This window comes from Phyllobates terribilis, unplaced genomic scaffold, assembly GCF_046119375.1.
Source record: "Phyllobates terribilis strain yellow unplaced genomic scaffold, ASM4611937v1 Scaffold_2__4_contigs__length_985480577, whole genome shotgun sequence".
Taxonomy (NCBI): Eukaryota; Metazoa; Chordata; class Amphibia; order Anura; family Dendrobatidae; genus Phyllobates; species Phyllobates terribilis.
This window is the reverse complement of record NW_027362762.1, coordinates 95906700-95917121: the sequence shown is the minus strand read 5'-3', so window position 1 is coordinate 95917121 and position 10422 is coordinate 95906700.

Genomic DNA, 10422 nt, shown 5'->3' with positions numbered 1-10422 from the left:
TAGTCCAATCCCACAGCTGAAACAGTTTTAAGATACGGTCCTGGCGCTTGCTGGTCTTTCTTGGGCGCCCTGGAGCCTTTTTTACAACAATGGAAGCTCTCTCCTTGAAGTTCTTGATGATGCGATAGATTGTTGACTGAGGTGCAATCTTTGTAGCTGCGATACTCTTCCCTGTTAGGCCATTTTTGTGCAGTGCAATGATGGCTGCACGTGTTTCTTTAGAGATAACCATGGTTAACTGAAGAGAAACAATGATACCAAGACCCAGCCTCCTTGTAAAGTGTCCAGTGATGCCATTCTTACTTAATCATGACTGATTGATCGCCAGCCCTGTCCTCATCAACACCCACACCAGTGTTAATGGATCAATCACTAAAACGATGTTAGCTGCTCCTTTTAAGGCAGGACTGCAATGATGTTGAAATGTGTTTTGGGGGTTAAAGTTCATTTTCTGGGCAAATATTGACTTTGCAAGTACAGTAATTGCTGTTAAGCTGATCACTCTGACATTCAGGAGTATATGCAAATTGCCATTACAAAAAATGAAGCAGTAAACTTTGGAAAAATTACTATTTGTCTCATTCTCAATACTTTTGGCCATGACTGTATATATTAAGGCCATTTTGGTCCAGTTCCTTATGAGGACCCACGTATTTGCAGCTTATACTAGGACATTGCTCCGGTTATTTGTTATTCCGGCTATTCATTAATTCTTGCTGCAGTGTGACCTTGGCCATCCTCCTATTTATCTCTGTACATCAATTTGCTCCGCAACTTGCACGTATTTGTAATATGTATCTTTCACTGTGAATTCTATATTATTAATAAAGCTTTTTCTATATGGCTTATACTTAGCGCTCTTTAGTGTTCGTACATCTTTCATTAGTAAAGAATGGAAAGAAAACATCAGCATTTGGCAGCTCCTTCACCTATCTTTAAGAAAGCATACAGCAGCAGTTGTCATAGTTAAGTAAAGGCAAATTTGGAGGATAAAGGAGGCTATACACTGCATTTCAAACTAGGAAAATGATATTTTCTCAGATTTTCCTAAATGGTAGACGCAAATGAGTCAGTATAATGTTCCAATCATCAACCGTTAAAAGTATAAATGACATTTTATTGGACAAACCTCCCAATGATAACAGTTTTTCAAAACTTAAAAAAAAAAACTCAAAATGCGCGGCTCCAAATCATTCTGCATAAGTTTCCAAACATTTTATAAGTTGTAAAGAAATTAAAATGGTCATTTATTGAATTTGCAGTATTAAGAGGTCACATTTACAACTACAACAGTTTCTGCTTGTAAGTACTGTTTATTGCTGGCCAAATAGTAGGTTTATGCACAACTGCAGCCTCTGGAGTATACTACACATTGAGGTCCGCAGGACTCCAGAAGCACCAGCAGCTTGAAATACCAGTTTCCTGCTTAGTAATGTTATTTTAGCAGCTCTTTCAATCCAATGACTTTGTCTATCAAAAACCTTCCTCATGTCTTTATCTGCACAATCCCATCTGTGCTCTGCATCAGCCACAAATCTCTTCTACAATGATCACGCTTAAGTTTTCGTGAAAACTCTAATATTTTCCTACCTTGTCCAATCCATTGCTACCGAAAATCGTCAAATAGTGCGGAGAGATCCTTTTTCTCCTTCCCCCATGACGGCACCACGGAGAGAGGGGGATCCGCCCTTCAAGGACAGGAAACCTACAGATAAAAGGGCGGTGCCTCTCTCCCGCATCAGTTGGTTTCCTGTCCTTGACGGGATCCTAAAGTCCAGAGGAGGCATACCTGCGGGGTGACAAGAAGATGGACGTCGTGGGATGCCAGGCCCGGCCAGTCCGATCCAGGCAGCGGGAGTCCCCTGCCTCGGCTGGTGTGGTGTCCTGATGCGCCACCGCTGGGGTCAGTGGGCCTTTAGGGTGTGCGGAGGGGGGTCCACACAAAGAGGACAGGGCCTGTCGGGGCCGTCGAGGACTGTGCTTGACCCCCCTGGTTGCGTAGGTGAGAGTGCGGCGCGGGCCGACGGCGTGCACTTGATTTTCCGGGTCTGCCGCGTATGCGCGTGCGGCGCCCTGGATGACGCGGCACCGCAATGCATGACTGGGTAGCCAGTCTGCGCAGGCGTCCTCCCGCAGGTGCAGGGGAGGATGGGCGTCGGGTCACTACAGGCACTATGGGAGGGACTCCCAGTGCCTTAAAAGACAGTGATGGACGCCAGTAGATGCTCATCAGAGCTCTGGCACGCTGTGGAAAAAAAAAAAAAATAATAATAATGAGTGACCAGGAGCTACCTGAGGAGCAAGAGCTACATCCTCAGTCGCCACCACCACCGCCAACCCAACGAAAGAAGAGGCCTGAAGAGTCGGGGCACCAGGACCGGAACAGTGGAAGCGGGCGCTCCGGCAGATCGTCGCAGCGCAGCAAGGACTCCACCTCGGCATCTTCCAGGAGCACTCCGTCTACAAAGATGGCTCCACCTCCTGAACCGGTACCCGCTCTTCCGTCTGGTTGGTAAGTGAGCTTCGTGAAAGTCCACTTTGTAACTAGGGGCCCTTGCTCTCTCTCTTTTGTCTCCTCTAGGGAAAAAAATAGTAGAGGGAAAACAAAAAATAGGACTTGTGCACTGAAACTTTGCCCACTACTTGGGATAAGAGACTCTGCAGCTCCTGCATTGAGCAGACTATATGCGAGGGAACCCCGAGATTTGCCTCTGAACTTAGAGACCTAATTAAATCGCAGGTCGAAAACACCATTAAATCTTTTCAGGGGGGCAAAAGGTTAAGGAAAACTAAAAACATATCCCCAGAGTCCAGGTCTAGCAGTTCTGAGGATGGCGGAGGTTCAGATACTTCCACCTCTTCCTCGTCTACAGATAGAGGAGGACGGAGCTGTTTCCCTATCGAGGAAACAGATAGCCTCCTCAAGGCAGTCAGGTCTACCATGGGATTAACAGATCCCCGGCCCAAAAAATCCATACAAGACGTGATGTTCAGTGGTCTAGAACAAAAAAAGAGGAGATCTTTTCCACTAAACGAACATGTTCACTCGCTGATTAAGAGAGAGTGGAAAAGACCGGAGAGGAAGGGCTTCCTTTCCCCTAAACGAAAGTACCCGTTTGAGGACCCTGCATGTTCCTTTTGGGAGAAAGCACCAAAACTGGATGTCGCCATAGCCAAGGCCTCAAAGAAATACTACCTTCCATTTGAGGACATGGGTGTCTTAAAAGACCCCATGGATAAAAAGGCAGACACCTTCCTAAAGGGTTCCTGGGAAGCCACTGGGGGGGGTTAAAACCTGCGGTAGCTGCCACGTGTACGGCCAGGTCACTAATGGTCTGGCTGGATCAGCTTGAATCACAACTGAGGCAAAAAACATCGAGAGACACAATCCTTGAATCTATCCCGATAATGAAAGGGGCAGCGACCTTCCTGGCTGACTCCGTCAGGTTAGGTGCTAGAGCGGCAGGGCTTGCTAACGCGGCTAGGCGAGCCCTCTGGCTCAAATGTTGGCCCGGGGATCTATAGACTAAATCTAGGTTGTGCTCCATCCCCTGTGAGGGCAAGTTTCTATTTGGGCCCGCCCTTGATGACATCTTGGATAAGGCAGGGGACAATAAGAAGCGGTTTCCGATCCTGTCTAACACTGCTTACAGGAAACCTTTTCGGAGTAAAAGGTTTATACGTAGAAAGCCCCCTAAAGAACAGGATAGGTGGGAAGACAGGAGAAGGAAGACCAAGGGATTCCTATTTAACAAGCCCTCCAGCGATAATAGAAAGCCCCCCCCAATGAAAATTTGCCCCAGGTGGGGGGAAGGCTATCAAGTTTTCTCCCGGCCTGGGAGCTAATATCCAACAGCTCATGGATTTTGAGCCTAATACAATCGGGCCTGAAACTCCAGTTCCTCAAATTCCCTCAGCAAAACGTAGTTATAACCCCCGAAAGGTCTTCAAACGAGGAGCAACTGGCCTTGGAGCAGGAAATCCAGGGACTGGTAGGGAAGGCAGTCCTTCAGGAGGTCCCGGGGGGGGGGGGGGGAGGCATGGGCTTTAATTCTCCATTATTCCATTATTCCTGAGAAAAAAAACAGACGGGACATACAGGACGATTGTGAATCTAAAAAAACTGAACAAACTGTTGAAGGTGGAAGCCTTTAAAATGGAAACAAAATCTTCAGTAAAAATGCTGTTTCCCGGTTGTTTCATGGCCGTCCTGGACTTAAAAGACACTTATTATCACGTCCTGATACACAAAGACTACCGGAAGTTCCTCAGGGTAGCTGTTCCTATGGGTGGAGTGGTCAAACACGACCAATATACAGCCCTCCCATTCGGCATCGCCATAGCCCCAAGGGTCTTCACCAAAGTTGTTGCAGAGGTGATGGCGCATCTAAGGGAACAGAACACCCTGGTCGTCCTATACCTAGACGACTTCCTGATAATAGGCAGTTCCTTCCTAGACTGCAAATCCCATATGAAAAAGGTCATTGATTCCTTGACTCGCTTAGGATGGCTTTTGAATCTGGAAAAGTCCAAAACAGAACCATGCCAGATACAGGAATACCTAGGCATCGTGCTGGATTCAAAAGGTCAGGAGTGTCGTCTCCCCGCAGATAAAAATTCAAAAAATCTTAGGCCAGATATCACGGACAAAGTCACACCCGTCTAAGTCCCTTCGGAAAGCCATGTCCCTTCTAGGTTCCCTGGCAGCAGGCTTTCCGGCCGTCCAATGGGGTCAAATATATACCAGGACCATTCAGTGGGAAATCCTAGAGGCAGAAAAAGCCCTAAAAGGGGGTTTAGAAGGGCTGTTAATGCTATCTGCAAAAACCACACTTTCCCTAGAGTGGTGGGGGAACATAGACAATCTAGCCCGGGGGATTCCTTGGACAATCCCAATACCGCAAATCCTGACCACAGATGCAAGTCCCGGGGGCTGGGGGGCTCAGCTCAACAACCTGGTAGCTCAAGGGGTCTGGACAGAACGCCTAAAACTAATGTCCTCAGACATGAAGGAGCTCCTAGCAGTAGAGCGGGCACTCCGGGAGTTCATGCATACACTACAAGGACATCATGTGAGGGTCTTTTCAGACAACCGAGTAGTAGTGGCGTACCTGAACCACCAGGGGGGTACACGGTCCCATTCCCTAATGCAGACAACAGAGGGCATCTTTCGCTTAGCAGAGGAGAACTTACAATCCCTATCCGCTCTACACATAAAAGGGATATAAAATCGCACCGCAGACTTTCTGAGTCGGACACAGCTGAAGCAGGGCGAGTGGGAATTAAGTCAGGCAGTTTTTCGGCAGATTGTACAAAGGTGGGGCCGGCCCTCCATAGATCTGTTCGCCAACAATCAGAACAAAAAAACACGCTCTTTTTGCTCTCTAGATCCCAAAGGGAATCCCGTAGCCGTGGATGCCTTCCTGATCCCATGGAATTACCCTCTAGCTTACACTTTTCCTCCGACCGCTCTGATTCCAGCTGTTCTGAGCAAAATCAGAGAAGAGGAAGCGAGGGTAATCTTGATAGCCCCCTTTTGGCCAAAGAGGGCATGGTTTTCATGGCTGAGGAGGTTATCAATCTCTGACCCATAGGTTCTTCCGGAGCTCCCGGACCTTCTTTCTCAGGGTCCGGTCCTCCATCCTCGGGCTTCAAGCTTACACTTGACAGCCTGGAATTTGAGAGGGCTCTTCTGAAAGACAAAGGTTTCTCCCCAAATCTTATCACCACACTACTTCAAAGTAGAAAACCAGTCACCACCAAACTATACGGGAAAACCTGGAAGAAATTCCTTTCAGTCTCCGGTTCCAGGTTGTGTGGGGAGGTTCCATTGACAGCCATCCTGGAATTTTTACAGAGGGGTTTGGAGCAGGGCCTGGCCACAAGTACCTTAAAAGTTCAAGTTGCGGCCCTGGGAGCGCTCTATAATTTTTACCTAGCTAGGGATAGATGGGTATCTAGGTTTATTAAGGCATCAGCTAGATCCCGACCCATCCCATCCCGAAATACTACACCCTGGGATTTAAACTTAGTCCTTTCAGCTTTAACGGAGGCCCCTTTTGAACCCCTGTCGGAAGCATTCCTAAAAATTCTGTCCCTAAAAACAGCACTCTTGGTAGCTCTCACATCCGCACGTAGGGTTAGTGATATTCAGGCCCTATCGGCAGGCTCCCCCTTCACACAAATCTTGGAGGATAGGGTTATTCTGAAGACCGACCCTGCCTATCTACCAAAAGTGGCGTCAAGATTTCACAGGTCCCAGGAAATCACCCTTCCTTCTTTCTGCCCTAACCCTAGGAACACGAAAGAGAAGGTATTGCATACACTAGACGTCAGAAGGTGCCTAGTCCAGTCTAGAGGCGATACGAGAGTGTAGGCCGGATAGTTCTCGCTTTGTTTGCTTTCAGGGCCCTCGTAAGGGGAAGAAAGCTTCTAAGGGCACGTTGGCCAGATGGATAAGGGAGGCCATCACACTATCTTACTCCTCACGTGGAGAAGCTGCCCCGGAGAAACTGAAGGCGCACTCAACAAGAGCGGTGGCAGCCTCCTGGGCGGAGAAGGCCGGTGCTACGATAGAGCAGATATGTAGAGCGGCAACCTGCTCTTCCCCCTCTACTTTCTTTAATCAGTATCAGCTAGACTTAACCTCTTCTTCGGACCTTACTTTCGGGAGAAGGGTTCTGGAAGCTGTGGTCTCCCCCTAATGAGTCACTTCTCTGTAATTCTCTCCGTGGTGCCGTCATGGGGGAAGGAGAAGGACGTAGTTACTTACCGGTAACGGGATTTCTCAGAGCCCATGACGGCACCCGTACATTCCCTCCCTTCACGCATGGGTGCGCACACTTATTAGTTACTTGTTGTAGCCACGTGGTGTGTCTGACGAAATCTTAAATTGTAAAATTTTGTGTTACTAACCTGGTGGTCCTCTCATGCTCTGTAAACAACTGATGCGGGAGAGAGGCACCGCCCTTTTATCTGTAGGTTTCCTGTCCTTGAAGGGCAGATCCCCTCTCTCCGTGGTGCAGTCATGGGCTCTGAGAAATCCCGTTACCGGTAAGTAACTACGTCTTTTTTTCTTAAATAGCTTGAAACCTATGGCCTGTTTAATAATGTGGACTGTACTTTAAGGGCATTTGTCACCACCTTTCACCTATGTAACTTATTAATATGATCATACAGGTTATAGACTACTGAAGAAAGTCCTACCTTTGTGCCTCATATCAGATGCCTTGTTGTTGAGAAATCCGCTTTTATCACTATGTAAACGACCTGTTCAAGGCTATAGGGAGAACGCTGCCTAGAACTGGGAACTGTTGGGCCCCATTTTCTTAATATATGAAGCCATGCCCCTCGTTCAGCCGACCTGTCCTGTCGGAATGACATTCCTGTCTAAAAGATGGCTGCAGATGCAGCATTCAACAGCCAGCCAACCATAGCGCTTGCTCTTTGATATATGCATATGAGCTGGTGGGAAACAAACCACCAACGACTTTTCAACGAATTTCACCTAAATATTCAGCAGAGGCGGGTCATTTTGTCAGCAGGTCTCTTGATTTTTCTTTTTTAGTCTTCCTAAGGTAAAAGTTTGTGCCATTACTGGCATATAAATAGAGCGGACGTTTGCTTGTATAATCATGTGGCAATAGGAGCTACGCAGCATGAACTGATCTCTCTGATGCACACATTTTCCTACAGGCGGCTCACAGCTTAGTGACAGGGGTGGCACTGGGGTTGTGGGTTCAACTTCTCCCCTTTTTATCTGGTCTCAGGTGTTTTTCATATTGCCCACACCTGTTACTTGACCAGGTGAGCTTGAACGAGCATCACTTGCTTGAAACAAAGTTGTTTAACCACAATTTTTGGAAAGTACCAACAATTTTGTCAGGGAGTTACGTGTGTAGAGGGCCTTAAATGCATGGATCACGCATTGGTCCATAGGTTGTATAAGGGAGATAGTGTTGGCAGGGAGGAATTCGATCTGCATACCACCATAGGACAGATCTAGGTGGTGCCCTCCAGCACTGTCCATTAGTAACAACACCTTAAATTCAAGGACTAGGTTGAGAAGGTAATTCTTCAGTCCAGGGATGAAACACTGGTGTAACCAGTTAGATGCTATAACTTTGGTCATCCAGGCCTTGGGGTTATGCATCCAGTAGACAGGCAGGGCATTCTTATTCTTGAGGGCCCTGGGGTTTGCAGACTTAGAAATCAGGCCTGGTTTGAGCAAGTGGCCAGCAGCATTTCCACACATAATGACAGGGATTCCATCCTTTTGTGCCTTAAATCAAGGAGCTTTGGCTTCTTCCTTTATCAAGTATGTTCTTGATGGCAATTTCTTCCAGAAAAATCCAGTCTCATCCATGTTGAAGACCAGTTCAGGCCTGTATCCCTTCCCCTGGATGATTTATTTGAAAGTCTCCAGATACCTCTCTGCTTCTACATCCGTCGATTCTCCCGAATCACACTGCCCTGCAAGGGGATGTCCTTTTTAAGGCAGTCTTCAATCCATAATGTAAGAGCAGATTCCATCTGGACAATGTACGGGTCTCTTTTGGTCGAAACCTGCTTTGCTAGATGCAGGTAACTTTTGGAGATCAATTTTCTAATTTTGGCCTCTTTACTCTTTATAAAGTGCATGGTGCTTTCATTCACGCCATTATTGGCATCCTACACTTGTAGCAGTCTCGCCTGTTTTCAACAGATATAAAACTTTTTCTTGTAGTGTCATTACTTTCTTCAGACGCTTAGGCACACTGGTAGCAGCCTTAGAATGCGTGGGACATGTAGGCATCTTGAGAGTTCCCTCGTACAGTACGTACTGTACACAAGGCATCTGAGCTACAGTAGTGTTCAAAATAATAGCAGTGTGTTCAAAAACATGAGTTAAGTACAAAATCTTTATACTAGTTTTTATTTCCATGCATTGGGAACATTACACACTGTTTTCCAATTCAAAACATGAAGAGAAATGTATATAATTTGTAACTATTTTACAAAAAATAAAAAATGAACATTGGGCTGCTCTAAAAAAAAATAGTGTCTGCATTTGTCTTTAAAATCTCACAATATGTACTTTTTTTGAGGATTTAGCATTCTTGTGAATCACTAACCTAATATTTAGTTGTATACCCAGTGTTATTTTTAGAACTGCTTCACATCTATGTTATATAGAGTCAACCAACTTCTGGCCCCTGTCACCTGCTATTCCAGCCCAGGATGCTTTGACTACATCCCACAATTTTTTGGCATTTGTTGACTTTGCCTCAGAAACAGCATTTTTGATGTCACCCCACAAGTGTTCTATCGGATTAAGGTTCCAGGGCTTGGTCTGGCCACGCCATAATCTCAATTTTGTTGGAATGGAACCAAGATTTTGCTTGTTTACTGGTGTGTTTAGGGTCGTTGTCTTGTTTAAACACCCATTTCAATGGCATATTCTCTTCAGCATAAGGCAACATGACCTCTTCAAGTATTTTAATATATGCAAACTCGTCCATGATCCCTGGTATGTGGTAAATAGGTCCGGCACCATAGTAAAAGAAATATGCCCATGTAATGATGCTTGCATGCTTCAATATCTTCAGAGTGTACTGTGGCTTGAATGCAGACTTTGGAGGTCATCTGACGAACTGTTTGCGACCCTTGGACCCAAAAAGAACAATTTTACTTTCATCAGTTCACAAAATGTTTCTCCATTTCTCTTTAGGCGAGTTGATATGTACATAAGCGGATACAATTTGCCAAAGAACACAAGTGGGACTTTGCGGGGATTTCTTGCCAAGAGATTAGCTTCACACAGGAGTCTTCTGTCACAGTACTCATAGGAAAAAGATATATCTTTGTACTGTGTTAGCCAGTAGGTAGAAAAATATTAAGATTTCAGTGTCCTCAGTGGTTGATACCTGGTAACAAATTGCAAGCTTTCGAGACTTCTGAGGCATTTTCATCAGGCATAGAATAACACATGATGATTACTCAGGCCTGATGAAGACGCCTGAGAAGTCTCGGTGAATCCTGAAACGCGAATACACGAGGTATTACTGTAATTGATCTTAAAATTGGGCAAGGATGAGAATTAACAGAATTCTGCTAGTAGGCTTGGAATAGAAATTCTTGGGTGAAACCTAAAGACAAAGGGATAGTTATCATGCACTGCCGTTATATGACAGACCCAAGAGATCAGCATTGTTTCTAATGTGACATTATAAAAAGGTTCTTAAAAAAAAGGATAAAGAGGAGAGAGGGAAACGTTGGTGTGCTCTTGGATATTGAAAAGGCAAAGGAAAGAGCCATTAATTTCAACGGGGGAATTGAATAGGGTATACATTGACGATCTATGACAGCATACTGGGGCCAAGGCCGACGTACTTCAGTTTCTTTTGTGAATGTCTAGTTCAAACTCTCAAATGTTGACCATAG